Consider the following 19,022-nt stretch of genomic DNA (forward strand, 5'->3'; position numbering starts at 1 on the left):
GTTCGGTGCATTATCACGCATAATAAGAAACAATTTGTTGCTTATATTCCACTCATGAATCATTTCTGTCAGCTTTTCTCTTATGTATTCGCCTGTATGGTCATTTTTGAGTACAGCTGCTCCCAATATAACTTTTAGACGTTGTGATCCTACTATAAAATGTGCTGTAAAACCATGAAGGATAGAGAGAAGGAGGCCGATCGAAGCCTAGATTCTCCACCGAAAATCGTCCGTAAAATTGTGACCCAGAGTTGATTGACTATTTGAGCACCAGGTGGCATTGTTGTCGGAGAGAACCGCAACATAGTTTCCTCACTTGATGTAATTACACGTGGGCATACGTGATATCACGTGATATATGTACATGTTTGAAAGCGATTCAGAAAGTGAATTTATTTTTCGGTGATTTTAGTATTGAAACATGGGAAAAAAGTGTGCAATTACTGGTTGTGAGAGTGGTACGCGATCCGAAAAGAAAAGGAAGGACTTACACGGAATACGCCAGGCATCTATTTTTAGTGTTCCTAAGGTATTAAAATTTTTAAAGATTATCTAATTAAACGTGCCATTTCACATTAAATAATTAATAAATCTTGTTAATATAGAAAATGTAGATGAATTGTTTAGATATATCAAATTTTTAATGTCAGTATGTAAAGCAATTAGATAAATGGAATAAAGCTATTGGACAAGTCAAAAAACTAAAGGTAACCGATTTTGTGTGTGAATTGCATTTTGCTTTCGAAGACATCATAAGGCAGGATGAAATTAAACTAGTTGATGGCTCCATTTATGTAAGTGAAAGATCCAAATATAAATTGAAACAAAATGCAATTCTAATGTCTTGGAATCAAGAAAACATAAGCCCTCAGGTAAGTTTATTTCATAACTATTATTTACATTACATACTATTATTTACATTATTATTTACATTACATACCATTTACACTTATAATTATTTTAAATCACCGTTGTGTTGATGAAATAATAAAAAAGTACTTCGTTGTGAAATATATGTATGCAACATATTTAGAGTAATCCCTGTTACGTCCCGCCGATTGTGAGAATAAGCAACAACCGTGTTGGCTCCTTTTATTTTAGTCACCCTGCCTTCACTGGGTTTACTTGGGACTAGTGGAGCTACGAGTAATTGATCCCGTTCATCAAAATAAAAAAGGAAATAAAATATGCATAATGACGGTAAAAATAGCAAAATAATAATAATAATAGCAATTATTATTTGACGATAGAAGGAAGTAAATTATTAGTAATCATGAAAGAAAAATGAAAATAAAAATAATGGTAAAAATGATAATTAATGATAATGGGAATAACGGTAAAACGAATGATAATATACAAATAGTAATAATAATATGTAATACGCTAGTTCAAAAATACTCTACTTGCTAGTCGTGATAGAAAAACACTCACAAACATGAAAAATCAGTGAATCAAACAAAAGGTCGATCGGACATCCGTTCGATCGCCGGTGCTATGTGAAACAATAGTGACGTGGAAGGATGTGAAAAGGAAACCGAAGTTACCTGCCCTCGGCCGTGGGTAAGCGGAGACTTGGAATAACGGAGACTTGAGATAATAACTCGACGTACTAAACTTGAAGAATATAGTATAATTGGTACTAAGTAGAACTGAATGAAATACAGTGGATGTGTTAATCGTTCAGGAGATTAATGACTACTGACTCGAGCCTCATTCTCTGGACCTTTGTCCATTGCTAAAAAGGTGGGGGTCCTCTTTGTTCCGCGATGATGAAAGGGGGTGTTTAGATTTTTGGTGTTTATCCCCCTGGTCCGGCGGAGCTCCCTTATCGAATTCTTTAGTCGATAAGATCCTCCGTCATGTCGCTCGGTGCCTCTTCCAGACTGACTCGATGCTCCACGCAAAATTTTAGTTAAAACTTTAGCGCACATATTTATCATACTAATTATAATATGTGATAACAAGTAATACGGCGATTAATACACCCTATAATATGAATTTAAAATAATAATAATAATAATCATGATAAACGATTACAACGGAGTATAAAAGAAAATAGCGCAACGCACAATTATAAAGGAATGCTATAAAATAAAATAATGAGGGAAGCCACACTAATCGGCCTCCACAGTTTACGGAAAGAAAAATAAAAAAATTAAAATAATTAAAAAAACGCCAGGGGACGTCACAGTCCCTAAATATTTTTTGTTGAAATTACAAAATTACGAAAGAGATAATCTTTGGTGGAAAATTTAAACACCAGAATGGAATTCACAATGCCACATACAGAAAATTAGGAGCAAATTAAAGAATTGAAATAACTTGAATCTTATAGAAATATAATTTGCACCTAAATGGAAATTTTTGTAAAACTAAATGCAAAGATCAAATATTTAATACTATTAATTTATGTTCATGAGTAATAATTGTATAATTGTATTAGCGTTTTATTCAACATTTCAATTTCGTATAGGAAGAAGCTTATATGCAACAATTACCATCTTGGGATCAAGACAATGTCCAACTTGAGTGAGATATTTATTTTTTTTCAATCAATTTCTTAATAAATTGTTATATAATATTCAAATGCTTCAGACAAATGTTGAATCCATGGGTCACGGTTTGATTGAGGATGGTAATAATGTATTGTTCTCCATTGAGAATGATGTAGACAACTTACGAGTATGTAAAATTGTAGATATTCATTTAAATTGTATTTTTTAACATCTATGTTTATACCACACGTATTTACTTTAGGAGCAATGTATTCTTATGCACAATGCAGAAGAAATCAATGAAGAAGTGAATGAGAATGTTGAGGTAATGTACATTTTTACTTATTTATGTTTTTTTACAATGATAACATTTAAATTTATAAGATTATATCAGAAATACACTACAGACTTCTAAAGACAGCTCAAATTTAGTTTATGCGACAAAAATATTTAATAAAGATACTTATAAGAATTTTAATAGAAATAAAGTGCACAATCATATTGCAAATTATTACTTTTCTTTGTATTTCTATTATTACAGTAGAACCCCGTTAATCCAAATTAATTGGGACCTCTTCGGATTATTAGAAACTTTGGATTAGCAGGGTTCTACTGTATATATTGACAAATTATATATATACATATATATAAAATAAATGTAATTTATGAACATTTAATTCTGTTTGTGATTTATAAAAATGTTCTCACTGCCTTTTAATCACCGGAAAAGATTATTTATGGAATATCCTGTACAACAGATAATGCAAAACAATTCACCCTCACAGCAAAGTATGCTGAATGATCTGTATAAAGAGACTACTATGAATATTGATTTCACCATTGACACTCTGAAACAATATTTAGAGACTATGCCTTTGCGTAAAACGTGGAGCTGGATGGAACATGCTTCCAGTAACGGCTTATTGCAATCTCATTCCGTAACACTCCAGCTGAGATTATATATAGAAATTCATCATGATCTTTCTGTAATAGTAAGAAGTAATTTATTTACCAGGAAAAAAGTTTAATGTGATTAAAACCATCTTAATTGTAATTCTAATACTTAAAAAAAGAATTTTATCACCAGGTAATAATTTCTTTATCGTTCATTACAGTTATGTACAAGTGATCAAAAAGTTAAAAACAATTTGGAAAAAACTGTTATTTCTATGTGTTACGTCCAGAGCTCCGTGAGCTCAAGGAAGGGCGCAACCAGACGCCTCTCGAGGTACGTAGGCACACAACCACAGTACCTCGTGTGTTCGATCCGACCGATTTTGTTTCAATTTTCGGGTCAACGACCAAAGTCGATTTTACCCTATTATTTGAAACGGTCCCTCGATTTTCGGGTCAACGACCAAAGTCGATTTTACCCTATTATTCGAAACGGACACTCGATTTTTGGGTCAACGACCTAAGTCGATCTACCCTAATAGTTCGAAACGGTCAACTCGATGGTCCTTTTTTGGTAAGGGAAATGAATCCCTATTATACAAGGATAGGACCCGTACGCTCTGTCAAGGACAAGGGTGAAACGAGGGTAATTAACTGAATGAAATTTTTGTTAGCTTTTACTAATTAAACAAAAACAATATATTTGTCGAAATAACATCAGAAATACATATGTTTTACAATTACAAATGATTATAATCTTAAAAAAAATGAGTTGCGGGTTGAACATAATTATAGTTCTGAAAAATGAATTTCGGATTTGAACATACCTACGACTCTTACGATTACCAATAAAAAATTACAATTTAAATTGAAATGATAGAACAGAAACATTTTCCGGCGCGGGGAGGGGTGCAGTTTGGTCGCACGATAGCAAATCTGCCGATGAGAAATAACCCGAATCTGCCGAGAAATCAGTTGGTCCGCGAATATTATCGACCACTTAAACGGAAATAAATCGGAATAGACAATTGCTCTACTGGAATCGCGAAACGATTAGAGAGTAATTAAATGAAATAATTAAAAAAGGCTTACTTTTATTCCGTTCCGACCTTTCGAATGGAATGTTTCTTCAGTAGGATGAAAGGGGCCAGTCGAACCAGAGTCTTCGGGTGGAATCTGACACTGACTCTATCTTAATACTTGGTGTCCCGATCACGGGAGCAGAACGTTACGTTATGCAAACTGCAGAGTGTCCGAAGATAAAAGAGGACTCTCTGGCCAAATTGTTCCCTTTATATAGGGCTAAAGAGTGTAGGTGGGGTCACTCTTCCCAGAAAAGAAGAACAACGGAAAAAGGCAATAAAATTGTTTCTAATGAAGCGTCCATTGCTTCTGTATTACTATGATATCTGATGGATTTACGTTATCGTTTCCAAGGATTAGAGTCCGGCACTTGACTTGTGAAGACCCTTCACTTGACCATCCATATGTTACGTCCAGAGATTGCACAGTTCCTTGCTTCCAAGGAATTTAGCGATATTTTTTAATTGTCGGTCAATGAGGCTACGCGTCGAGCCGGTCACGTGCGATCAATAGGGCCCCAGTGAGGGATTAGAAGAAACGGTGACACAGCTGTGTCGGATTCGAGGAAATACCTTCACAAGAACCGCGGGTTGTGACGCACGTGTCCGGGCAGGCGCGATATTAGATCCGGATATTGAACCCTTTGGTCTTACTGATCAATTTATAAAAAAAAAACAAGCAACAAATTCGGTCGCGCGTGACTGTAGGCTCGCGGTGTATCACTCTTTCTGGAAGAGAAAATGATACAGCTGTGTCGGATCATTCCCCGGGTAGATACCTCACAGGAACCGCGAGTCCGGCCACACACGTACCGGTACTTCTGGCTTAAAAAGAAATCATCTGTGGACGGTTTATCGCCTCATAGACCAACCGATTATATTTGCAATTAAATTAACTAACGGCCCTCGAAAGGTGGTTTCCTGAAAACGCAGTTCCCGGAAAAGTTACCTCTTTTCCACGTCATCCCTATCGTATAAAAGGTGATGACCACTCCGGAGGGCAGCTTTTTCATTCTGTCCGCGTTCGTAAACGCAGCTCATCCATTTTTTGTCCGTGACCACGAACGTACCTTGTCAGCCTTAACGAACATACCTTGTCAGCTTTAGTGAACGTACCTTGTCAGCCTTCGCGAACGACACAATTTTGTGAAGTCAAGTGCCGGGCCGTGAACACTAACTTTGGTGCGCGAGTTACATATCACCCAAGCAATCTCGACGTGCGTTTGACCGCTACACCATCCACCCGATGGCAGTACATTGGCACAAACGAATTTTTTTCAAGTTTCAGCATACAAGTGAGCGTTTTCCTTTAGCTGTCACTCTTTTTTTTCTTTACTCTTTGTCTTCTCTTCCTTTTGTTTGTTCATCGACAATTTTTATTCACATTTCTCCTTCAGCTCTCTTCTACCCCTTTTCTATACATTTCTCCTGGACTCATCCGGTATCGCCCTTTAAGTGTTTTCCGGCAAACGATCACGCAGTCCGTCTCCCTCTGCGGGACGATCCAGCAGCGACCAAGCGTCGTTTCCTGGGGGCCATCCAACGACGGAGCCACCGCGTAAAAAGATCGCGACCGAGATCGATCCGCGGCCCCCCTCAGCGTGTTCGACCAGTTCATCGGTCATAGTATTAGATTCTTTTCGGCCTCCTTCCCCTGCCCTTTCCGTTCAAACAGTATCTTCCACCTCGCATCGGGCATCCCCTGATTCTTCCGTTCAGATACTGGAACCCCTACCCCGAACACCTTCCCCGTTCTCTGTCTCTTCAAGCGTCTCTCTCTCTTCATCTCCGCCTCCTTCTTCTCTTACACCCCCTTCGTGTTATTTCTCTATGTCCGAATCCTCTTCGCGAGCATCCATTCAAGTGTCACCTCCTAGCTCTCCCCGTTACTCTCCGTCTATTTCTCCAGCTCCCTCCTCCCTACGCTATTCGCCTGTGCAACCTGGCGATTTGGAGAATTTTGCAAATTCTCCTTCTCCCCCTTTTCCGTCGCCCGTCAGGGATGACGACATAGTCGAAGAGTTCATCCAGCGTTCACTGGTGACTCTAGGAGAGCGATTCCTCCACATTTTCCCTCCAGTCACTCACCCTCTACCACCTAATACCATTGTGATAGACCCAGACTTCTTTCCTATTCCCTCTCTCAGGGCCGCTCTTCGGCACACCGACCCAAACGTCGGGATCCCTCTAATTGTCAGAGGATACCTATATCCCATCCTGTTCCCCGCCTCTCTCCTCAGCCGGTATTTTTTAAGTAATGATTAGTGTTGATATAGAAATAGATTTTAGAAATAGATTAGTCGCCGTAATTTTCATTTATATATTATTTTATTGGTTAAGTTGTTCTCCTTTAGTTTTTATGTTTTTTGAAATAGACTCAGTTTGGAAAATTGATCTAGGAAGTAAAGCGTTTAATTTCCGCTTATGTTTAGTTTTTGATTTATAATTAATTATAATTTCCGAGTAAACTACATTTCCAATTTACACATACCCTTTAAATTTTTTTCAACCAAATATGTTCTAGATATACTTTGTTTCTCTAGAATAAAATGTTTATTAGTTAACTAGTCACCGATGCATTATTCATTTTAATTCCTTCTATTCGTCTCCGCCTTCCCAGATCGTACGGGTCCTATCCCAGGTAAAAGGGATTCAGTTTCCCTGACCTAAAAAGGGACCAACGGACAAACCGTTCCAGAGCCTACGGTAAAATCGACCTCCGTGGTCGTTGACCTTTAAGCCGGAGCAAGTGGTCAGTCCGACTCATGTTTTGGGGCCTGACCGCCACAAGATACGAGAGGCGTCCTGTTGCGCCCTTCCTTCGAGCTCACAGAGCTCTGGACGTAACACATATTACAATCCATGTTTATATTTCCTTAATCTATTTCACAGCTGCCCCTGTATGGCAGGGTTCCTTATCGGTGGATTACTTTTATTGCCGTCAGCGAGTGACAATTCCCAAGTCCCGCTCCGTCTTTCCGAATCAGAAGCGGTCTTCGTTTAGTGATTAACTATTGATTCCGGGTGATTTTTCCCTCTTTTTCTCTTATCGAACGTTTCAGCCGAGCGCAGGTGGGGGTGTGTGAAATAATTTTGTGAACCTTATGGTTTACATATCGTTTCATGATATCTATTACAATAAGACCACCTGTTTCCCCCTACGCTCGTCCGGTCGTTTTCCCGCTAATGGGAATTAATTCTTATCTGTTTCTTCCCTCTATTTTATGTTTTCCCTATGGAAGCGAGGAACCGTGGAGTCTCCTGGACATAACATATGAAAGAATTTCACGAATTATTAGAATTAGCAGAACGAATTCAAATATGCGACAGAACAGGATTTAAAGGTGACAGGTATCCTGATATGATTATTACTGATAAATTATTCATTGGATTATTTCAACAGCCAAAAGGACTATTTAATTGTTCACGATATGATTGCTTTTTGGTCAGAGGTCTATTATAACTATGGAGCAGAAAGATACATTGGATTTTTTTATAAAAAACATTCATATCTCATCAAATTTCATGTTGTACAAATATGATATGAGTTTTCAACCCTTGTGCTTAATATTCCATCATCATATTTTAAATTTGTTCTCCATTTAAAAAATATATTTTTGAAAGCATATAGATTGTTTTCAGTCGTTATGAACATTGTTAAAGCTTCATTGATTCTACTCGGGCTAACTTTACACATCCAATTGTCGTCAGCGAAGACGAACATTGCAAATTTTAAGCCGACGTAAGGTAAAAATCCAAGAAAAATATATGCGCTCTAAATGTAAGCAAGATTTATTAAGAAGAAAAAACAAACGCATGAAAAGTAAGGTAAATGACAACTTACCATATTTTTGGAAAATATTCAATTACCTGAAAATGATTTTTGTTGAAAAAAACCGGGCGGGATTATGAAATATCAATCAATGCTGGGGAATTGCAATAAAGTTTTTATCACAATTAGATAATATATTGAATGAATTATTTCCAATTCAATAATTACTTTAAAAAGTCAAATGATGAATGCTACGTTTATATACTGAATTCAAATTCTTTTATATTTGCTTGTGAGATTTGTTCAACGCTGTGCATTATTATTGATTAACAATGTCAATTGACAAGAATTCAATTTATGTTGGGAAATTCGCGTTATATGTCGCGAGCGCGCGTGATTGTCCCGGCTCGCGGGGGTGATTAATTCGCGGATCGATGGCGACATCCGTCGGATCACCGGTCGAAGTATGTCGCCGCGGGGAGTATCATAATGTGCCCAAACGACGTCGCGGCCCGCGTGTCTCGCGGTGATTGGCTGACTGAGGAATTCGGCAACCGTGCTCCGATAATAGTACGTAGCGAGGGAGAACGATTCGAGGTCGTGAACAAGCCGCATCTCCGGTCGATTGAGTGCGGTCGATTGTCGTGACGAGTGGTCAAGTCAGCCGAATTAACTCGCGAGCTCGTGGCCGGTCCGTCCTTCCGCACGGAACAAGTCTCAGCAGGGATCAAGCGATACGACGCGCGGCGTCTTCGTGCGATTCCTGCTCGCCATCGTCCTGCGGTCTCCGTCGGAGCCCGTGCTCCTATCGTGGCCGGCGTATTCGGCGCGATCACGGCTGGATCGAGCGATTGCTGCCGTCTGAGCGATCACCATCCGACGGCTCACTCGTGTGAGCGGCTCAATTGTGCGTGCATAATTAAACCCATTGGCACCTATGACAAACTGTAAATAAAGTGCAGTGCGCGGAACACCTGGCTCCTCTTTCTCTTCCCCCACCTTGCGACTCCAATTTTCCTGGTGGAATCGGCCGCTTCACGCAAGTCGTGGCGGAGCATCCACCCGTTGGCGTATCTACCCGGTCGCGCCGTGTCGCGTCAACAAATAAGAACATACATATACATATTTCAGACAATTGAATGAACATAATATAATATGTTTGGCGTTTATTTTCGTATATTTTTACAATGACTGCATAACATCTGTAATATCAGAATATATACGAGATTATTCTCCTGTTTTTTTTTAAAATCATTTTTGCCTTTTTTCCATCTTTTTATTTTGGTTCTCTGTTTCTACTATTTGATTACTAAGAACAATCAAGTATGACGCATAACTCTGTCTTACAGATTAAAAAATTACAGCGTGATATAGCGGAAGCAATAAAAGATTGCGTCAAAATTAAAAAAGAAGCACTGGAAAGTGAGATCGTCACTTTACCAGAAGAACAACAAGATACCGTTAAAACATGTTTCAAAGCTGCGAAAGTTGTTAACGCTAAACAACGGCGTTATACCTTAGAATGGATATATGAGTGCCTTTTGATGCGAATCAAAAGTAAAAAGTGTTATGATCATTTACGCACAAGGAAAATCCTCCCACTTCCCTGTCCAGATACCCTTAACAAGTATCTTCACTCAATTGATAGTACAGCTTATGGGTTTCAACCAGCTATATTTCAGTGTCTCAAATTGAAAGCTTCAAGAATGGAATTGTCTGATAAAAGAGGTAAAATTTATTCTATAATCTGAAATTATCACTTGTTTTCACATTGTTGAAGTTCAAGTACAACTAAATCAGATAATTTCTTTCATAAAATCGTCTATTTTTCATTATGTCATCTCCTTACAAAACACTTTTCACCATTATTGACAAAATTGCGCAATCCTATTGTACTTTCACTCATTGTACAGTTGATTATAAATGTTTTTCACTATTTCATAGTATGCAGTAATAATGAATATGAACAAATTAAATTTGGATTTTTAGTTTTTATGATATATCTTCATATTGAAAAGATGCTAGACAACGTTATACAGAATTTGTACTTTTTAAATTGAAATATATTATTTACAGGTACCTTGTTGATTGATGAAATGAAATTGACCGAGGCAATTTCATTTAATCGAAGTACGATGACCATGAATGGATTCGTGTATTTGGGACAAGATACGTTAGGAAATGAGCAGAATGTCCGAGGAGATCATGCTCTTGTATTTATGTTTCAGCCCTTTCGGGGTGTATGGGTTCAAGCTTTAGGATGTTTTTTAAGCAGAAACTCTGTAACGAGTGTAATCTTACATAAATTGATTTTGGAGTGTATTCTTCTCCTTGGGAATTCAGGTTTCCATGTTGATGTTATCACCACTGATGGCGCAACGTGGAATCGAAAGATGTAGAAACTTTTTGGAATAACAGAAAATAATATCAGTTGCACACATCCGTATAATCCGGCAAAGAAATTACGTTTCATATCTGATTTTCCTCATCTCGTAAAATGTTTCCGAAATAGCATCATACAACATCCACAATTTTAGGTGAATAACACATTTAAACAACAATTATCATTATGTATTCTAAATAATTGTTAACACCTGATGGTATAGTGAAAATGTATCACTGGAAAATTCTTTTACAATTAGAAAACGTCTCTCAACTAAACTTAAAAATAGCTTACAAACTAACTCCGTCACATCTAAATCCAAAAGGCTACCAAAAAATGAACGTGCCACTTGCTTTTGAGGTATGCTAATATTTAATAACTTAAATGTGATCCTGGTGAGCACATTCGTATTTTTTGTTATGAAATTTAATTCCGAAAATTTTTAATATCAATATATTTCTTCATATCAATCATATAATACAGAGAACTTATGTCATTATTGCGTATCTGATCATCATTTACAATCAATCTCAAATCAATCAATCTTCATACAAGATGCAGAGGTTTTAACATTTCAATGTTTTTTACCGGTAGTTATTCTCAGAATCAGTGCGTGTTGCAATGGCAGTTTACGAAAATGATGAACAGTGTGCAGAATTGAAAGATTCTTCTCCAACACAAAAATTCATTGAAAAGGTGAACAATTTGATTTCTGCAATGATGTCACAGATTCCAACAAATGCTCTTCGTTTAGATGACACTAATGTGCATAAGAAGGTGACTATTATATTCCAATAGTTATATGCAGAAAATATTGACAATAAATTTTTAAAATTTGATGAATATTTAAAAAAACGAACAATATTTAATGTAAACATTTTAATTAGCTACCACGTGGATTCAACGAGTTTTCTGTCAACCATCCTATTTAGATGTTATGGAAGGTATTTAAAAAATATATGCGTGTTTTAAAACAAAAAATATAGCGTGTGCTTGCATTTTTACAACTTAATTAATGTAAATTAACGTTTTAAGTGTGTATTTGATATGGAGATGACCACTGATAATTTTCATTCGCACATTTATTTTACATTATGTCCGAAGAGCATAATAGATTTTTGAAATGTTTTAATATGTTTCAATTTCTTGAATGGCTTCCAGAATTTTAACATAAAATATTTGTGTTCTTGAGGTATATACATTTTTTTCATGTAATATGATCTGTAATGCAAAGCTGCAGCATGAAAACATTTTTTTTGATTTATCATTACTTTATCTTTTGAATAATTTTATTCTTTTGAATTTTTATCTAATTTTTAAGTTTAATCATTCAGTAATAATGAAACATGAAACCTTGGTGTGTGCTTTTCATGTATATTTTTGTCTTTTATAAGATACTCTTATCCTATTGTGTAAAAATAATATTGTGTGATATCCTTTGACTACTCCCGTTTTAGTGTCTAAAAGTGTAACATATTTTATCCTTGTCTTACGAATTTTATTGCATTATAGGTATTGTATATTTTTTACTTTTAACACCTTGCACGGAGTTCACTTTATAAACTACTTCACATTGTGGGACATTTGCCTGTCACAGGGAACCTGTGGGATATTTGCTTCTTGAATGAGTGACTAAAAACTTCCTGTACACTATGATAAATGTTTGATGCAAAAGGACATATAAATGCAAATTTTCAATATAAAGATATAAAATCATATAATACATCGTGCTGAAATTCTATCAAGCGACGCCAAGTACATAATCAAAACTAAGGTTCCAAACAATGAGAGTCACTGTATAATATTGAGTGTTACCAATTTCATTGCATAAACGTTGCGCGCTACCAAGTAGCTTATCTGGAATTCATGCCATTTGACAGGTCATATCAACTTATGATTAAAATATCTCAGGAATTAAAGCCGTAATCAAAAATCTAACGGCACTTGTATAATAAAATGTGAATGCGAGCTTTCGATCGCGACCAGTTCGAATAAGATTGGTGCAGTCAATCCTGAGATATTATAATCATACGTTAGAATCGTGACGTTCCGTTTTCCGTATTCTGGTTCAGACTCACGTACATATGTTCGCACATACACATGCAAAGCGATTTTGTCTCTCAAGCTGCTGTTCACACATGCATGATTTAATTTATTATGAATTAAAAATGATTTTAATAATACATGGGAAATGTTTTATTTTACGATAAAGATATAAATCGCAAATACTATAAAAAATGTGATACATAGGAAATGTTTTATTTCACGATAAAGACATAAATTGCAAGTAATTGTAAGCAACATCATCGACGACGACGACGATGACGTTGCACCACGTCGATGACGACGACAACAACGACGACGTTGCACCACATCGACGACGACGATGACGTGGTGCAACGTCATATTAGTTAGTGAAAAAGGGATTGACTGCACCAATACCACGAATTTCATTGCATAACGTCGAGCGCTACTACATTCGTTGCATAAAATTATAAAACTCGTAAAAATTATTTATGTGAAAATAAAGTTATATTGTTAAAGTTATAATAAAAAATATTGTAAATCACATAGAGAAATTTTGTTAGCAAAACAGAAAAAAGTATAAAATATATAAAAATAATTTACATTATATAAAAATCAAAAGATTATTCTTAATAAAACTTATTACAAATTGCATCGAAACGATGTACGTGTTAGCATGCAAAATAATTGATAATAACACACATAAAAAGAAATTATGTAATACTAATTATATGTTTAAAAGAATGTAAAACTAAAATATAGTCAAATTTTAAAAATTTTACATAAAAGAGTGAGATCCCTAAAAAACCTTTGTAAAAAAAGAAAAAATATATACGCCAAGTACATAAAAACTCCCAACTTGTCAAAACTCAAAACTAAATATGAAATCAATAATTAACTAGCCAAGTATCTAGAAGCAGTTTGAGTATTTTACCCAAACGTTTTCCATGCATACTCTCTTATCGCATGATGACATTGAAGTACTTGGCGTGCCCGGATCGCAGTGGTCATGTATTCTTGTAAATTTGTACAATATCTTGATTTGTATTGTATCTTGTATCTTGATAATTTTTAATAATGATTTACAAATGATTTTGTGTCTCTTATAGGTAGGACAGTACGTTTTAATGTGATTCGGGCACGCCAAGTACTTCAATGTCGCCATGCGATAAGAGAGTATGCATGGAAAACGTTTGGGTAAAATACTCAAACTGCTTCTAGATACTTGGCTAGTTAATTATTGATTTCATATTTAGTTTTGAGTTTTGACAAGTTGGGAGTTTTTATGTATTTAGCGCATATATTTTTTCTTTTTTTAAAAATGGTTTTTAGGGATATATTATACACAGTAAACGTACAAACAGTATGATATTTCAAAATATATAATGATAAAAATGTCAAACCATTTGTAACTCTACACAATACCAATATCTTTAGAAAAATCCAAAACATATTACTTATGATTTATTGTGTAAAATTACAAATTTACGGACATTTGTATCACTATGTCATTATAGAATATTACACTGTTTGCAAATTAACTGCGATATGTGTACGGTGTATGGTGAAATTTCATACTGTGTATGCTTCTGGAACTGCTTCTAGATACTGTGTATGAAATTTCACCATAGTTTAACATATTATTTGACATTTTTATCTTGAAAACTCACATATAATTTCGCATTAAACATTTTTTTATAGTGTATAAGTACATTGTTTTTACATTATTTTATCTTTATCGTAATCATATAGGCTATTGTGACGTTTGAAGAATATTTGAACAACTGGAAACTCAAATGAAATGCGCGAAACTGCCCATGCCCATATCGCAAAGTACACTAACAGGATTCAAAATTAGGGTAATTATGTACTTTAACGGACCCAGCCCCGATGACCTTGACCTTGACATATGTTGTCAAGGTCACCCTCCTGAGTGACCTTGAAGAAGTTTTAGCCGTCGCTCGTTGTTTGTTAAAAAGTTATAAACAAAGAAAATTTAATGATTTCGCACGAATTTTTAGCTGTCCACGTGAAGCAAGAACATGATACTGACATATATTACAAAGGTAACCTTCCCGAATAACCCGCACTAGGTTTTAATCGTCGATCGTTGTTTATGAAAAAGTTATTAACAAAAGAAATTTTGAAAATATAGTAGTTATTTTGAAAGAATATTGAATATTGAAAGATATAAACGACGAATATGTATATGAACGAAGAAAGGAAAGTCATTTAAAGCAGTGAATTATTAATATATAGAATAGTTTCTTTTAATATAAGTACAAAGTATTCTTCACTTTAACGAAAAGCACAAACAGTTAAATACAAAGTATTCTCTGCTTTAACTTAACCTAACTTAACCTAACCTGGTTAGATTATATTTTCCAAAACTGGAGCCCCGGACACATACGCTCGTTTTCAGCCCGCTTCGCGGGAGGGCGGAGGGGGGGGAGGGGCAAAGCCCTGGGGCCAGTGTAACAGATTTCACCGTGCAGATTTTAATCACCTGGTACACGCCACGGAGTCCGGCGGATTTAAAGCTAAAATTCCATCAAATATACTCTTTCGTAAACGTATATGGTACCATAAAATTATGCTTTATTCATTAAACATTTTTGTTAATAACTTTTTAACAAACAACGATCGACGACTAAAACCTAGTGCGGGTTATTCGGGAAGGTGACCTTTGTAATATGTGTCAAACTCAAGTCCTTGCTTCATGTGGACAGCTAAAAATTCGTGCGAAATCATTAAACTTTCTTTGTTTATAACTTTCTAACAATGAGCGACGGCTAAAACTTCTTCAAGGTCACTCAGGAGGGTGACCTTGACAACATATATCAAGGTCAAGGTCATCGGGGCTGGGTCCGTTAAAGTACATAATTACCCCAAAAACATACAAGTATATAATAAATAAAACATTCTTTTATATATTTTAAGCTTGTGTTCTTTTTTCACTTCTACATTTCCCTTAACCTTAATGCAAGTCTTTCGCAAATAAGATCTCTTTTTATCATACCGGTCTGTACACCATCTGCAGCAACTTGCTGCAGTAAACAATTATCTGCTTGATCAATGAATGGAAGAATATCTAAATCATCTCCTTGCAACATACAAATGTTATGCATGACACAGCAGGCAAGTATAAATTGTATAATTAAATTAGTCCTAGTCATAGGAAGGTGGTGTAACAGACATCGAAAACGATCTTTAAGTAAACCAAACGTTCGTTCAATGGAAACTCGCGCTAAAGAATGACAGTAATTAAAGTTTTTTTGTCGATCAGTCAAGTGACCATTGTCACGATATGGAACCATTACATTGTCATGAAGCTTGTATGCAGCATCACCAAGTAAATGACAATCGTCTACAAATTTTTCTGGATTGCCCAGTGCATCGTGGATGTCTGAGAGACGAAAGACACGCTGGTCATGCACAAAACCAGCATGTCCAATGTAGCAGTGGGTGAAACGAGTCTTGTGATCACAAATACCCTGTAAGATAAAGTACAAATTAAAGGGAAGAAGTTTTCTTTTACTTGATATACTAAGTGCATATTACAAACCTGTAGTTGAATTGCATGGTGACCTTTTCGATTGATGTAGGCCTCTGCATTAACACGAGGAGATGCGATATTGATGTGAGTGCCATCTATGGCTCCTATGACTTTTGGAAACGAACTAATTGCTTCAAATCCTGCCCAGATTTCTTGAACACGATTTCCTGTTGGCCATTTGATAAATGTTGGTGCCAAGTCAGCAAGGCACTTGGTGACTCGTCGTGTTGTCAATAAAGCTGTTGAAGTACTCACATCAAATTTTTCGCAAATTGATCTACAAAATATAAAAATATTATGAATGATACACGGCAACATTAATCACATCGGGTCTTATTATTATCTTATTATTGGGCATGATATACTAACCTATAGGAATCTGGAGTAGCCATTCTCCAAATTGCAATAAGAAACTGTTTCTCTGGAGAAATCATTTCCAGTCCTGGGTAGTTTCTTCTCAGTTTTGGACCAATTAGTGAGAGTACATACTCGAACGTTTCTCTGGATATTCTATAAAACATTTGAATAAACCTTAGTATAAACATAGAAACAACATTTCCAGAAATAAGCGTGCAACCCAAAATGATTTATTTTCATCATACTGTGACATGATATATCATATCGCAGTACGATAAAATACCATTTTGCACACTTATTTTTAGTAAATGTACATGAAATAAAAACTTAAGCAAAAGTGAATTCATTATTATTACCTAAAATGTAGTTTAAATTCTTTATCATTCCACCTACGAATAACCTGTTCGACATAATTATGTAGTCGAACTCTCCTTTGACGCGCTGTCTCAAATTACAAAGTGCATCTAAGTGCATCTCTTCTTCTTCTTCGCTATCAGATGATGACGATGATATCAACTCTTTTACAATAAATGCAACAAGATTTATACCTCTTCGATTCATGTTTGCACTTGTAACTTGCTATTATTTGAATTTCTGCCATTATGATATTTTTACCCTAGATTGCATTCGGGGAGTTCACTAGTGCTATTGCGCTATTGGCTCCCCGAACGGAGATTTTAGCGTTTGCATTTACAGCATTTATAGCGTCTCCTCGAATACAGCCATAGTTGTTTAAACAATGAAGGCTTCCAACATCTGACAGTAAACCACTCCTACAACTTCGTCGATCTTGACAGTGGTGAGAAACGTATAAAATTATTACCATATATTACAATAAACCATTGTTACTTTGTGTGTTGTTCTAATAAAATCTTTAAATTTACAGGTGCGCATACACACCATATAGAGCGCGTTTGGAGAGAGGTTCGCGGAAATATTCCAAGGTACGGAACCAGAGAAAATCACGTCCTTGGATATTTGTGCGAATATTTCTTCAAACGCGCCTATAGCCGCTTGGAACGCATAGAAATCTTCTTTGGGGTCATCGCAGAACTATATCCTCCAACATCCACTTCTGAGGACCAGCCAGGGACATCTGATGAACCAAGTACCAGCACTGCTTAGAGACACGTATTTGTGTACATTTTTTACATAGTATCGTCTTCTACATTGGTACATTAATGTTTCTTTATTTATATCGATCTCATTACCACATGTACTACACTTCATTGTAAATGCTAAAACACCTTACTGGATTAAACAATCCACTAACTTTGTGTGCATGTATATATATATATTTATTTCTATATTTTAATAAAGTTTATTTATATTAGTAGTGTAGTGGCTCGTATCTTGATATTGGTAATAATCACGTACCATTGGATAAATAATAAATTGATCAGCTATCAACAACCAGCTTGCTCGTTTGCCGTGATTATTACCTTTATTTATATTATTTATATATATCAATTTATGGGAAATGTTTACTTTAACCGGCTCCTCTTAAATTATATTTTACATACACATATACTCAATCAATGTGGAATTGTACAAATAATGTTACAGAGAACGCGTGAGCGGGGGAGGGGCGGAGCCCCTCCCCCTGCACCCCTACTCCAAAAGAAACTAACCTAACCCAACCTAATTCTACGGATAAAGGTGGACCTCGATTTGCGTAAAAAGTACGAAATTTCCACCCCATCCATAGAATTAGTTTGGGTTGGGTTAGGTTAGTTTTTTGGCGTGGGGGTGCAGGGGGAGGGGCAGAGCCCCTCCCCCGCTCACGCGCTCTCTATTAAATCATTTGTACAATTTCGCATGGGTTTTGACTGTCCTAGCAGAACAATCTATAATTTCAAATTTCGCGCTGTCGCGCTATCACGATGCATGCACGGCGCATGCTCACATCACAATATGTCGTCAATATGACAGATCTTCTAACCTGAACAATCTGCAACAGTAACGATAAATATCTCGCTTTGCAAGGCAGAGCGACGATTGTAACTTTCATATTCGGTTTCTACGCGTCAAAATACACAATATTAGTGAGTTTTAGCGAAATCGGAGGTGAGGACCCTAAACTAAATAATTACCCAATCAGCATAGACTTATAGAGATAGACTGACCCTCACCGTAGAAAGCAGCGCGACAACATCACGGTGCAGATATAGCCTTGTAGAGTAGACCCTTCTCTTTTAGTCGCTGGTGGGGAGAACGAACACGCCCCTTATCTTATCTATAAATATAGGAAAGTTCAGTTCTCGCTAACTAGTAGTTTATGTCACGTACACTATAGACTTTCAGTACTGGCAGTGAATTTTCGAACGCAGCCCATATATTTCATTTTAAATAAAGTCGAGTTTATATAATTGTATGCTTCTAAATAAATTTACCATCTTCTACATAGCAAAGTTCACAGTTGTAATCTCTAACCTAACATTTTAACGTTTTATTACTC

General features: G+C 36.1%; 1 pseudogene; it reads right to left on the bottom strand.

Annotated features, from left to right (window-relative positions):
• Positions 1–15,611: 15,611 nt before the first annotated feature.
• Positions 15,612–17,180, bottom strand: LOC105280012 (annotated as a pseudogene).
• Between the last annotated feature and the right edge of the window lie 1,842 nt (positions 17,181–19,022).

This window comes from Ooceraea biroi, chromosome 4 (genome assembly GCF_003672135.1).
Source record: "Ooceraea biroi isolate clonal line C1 chromosome 4, Obir_v5.4, whole genome shotgun sequence".
In the NCBI taxonomy this organism is placed as follows: domain Eukaryota; kingdom Metazoa; phylum Arthropoda; class Insecta; order Hymenoptera; family Formicidae; genus Ooceraea; species Ooceraea biroi.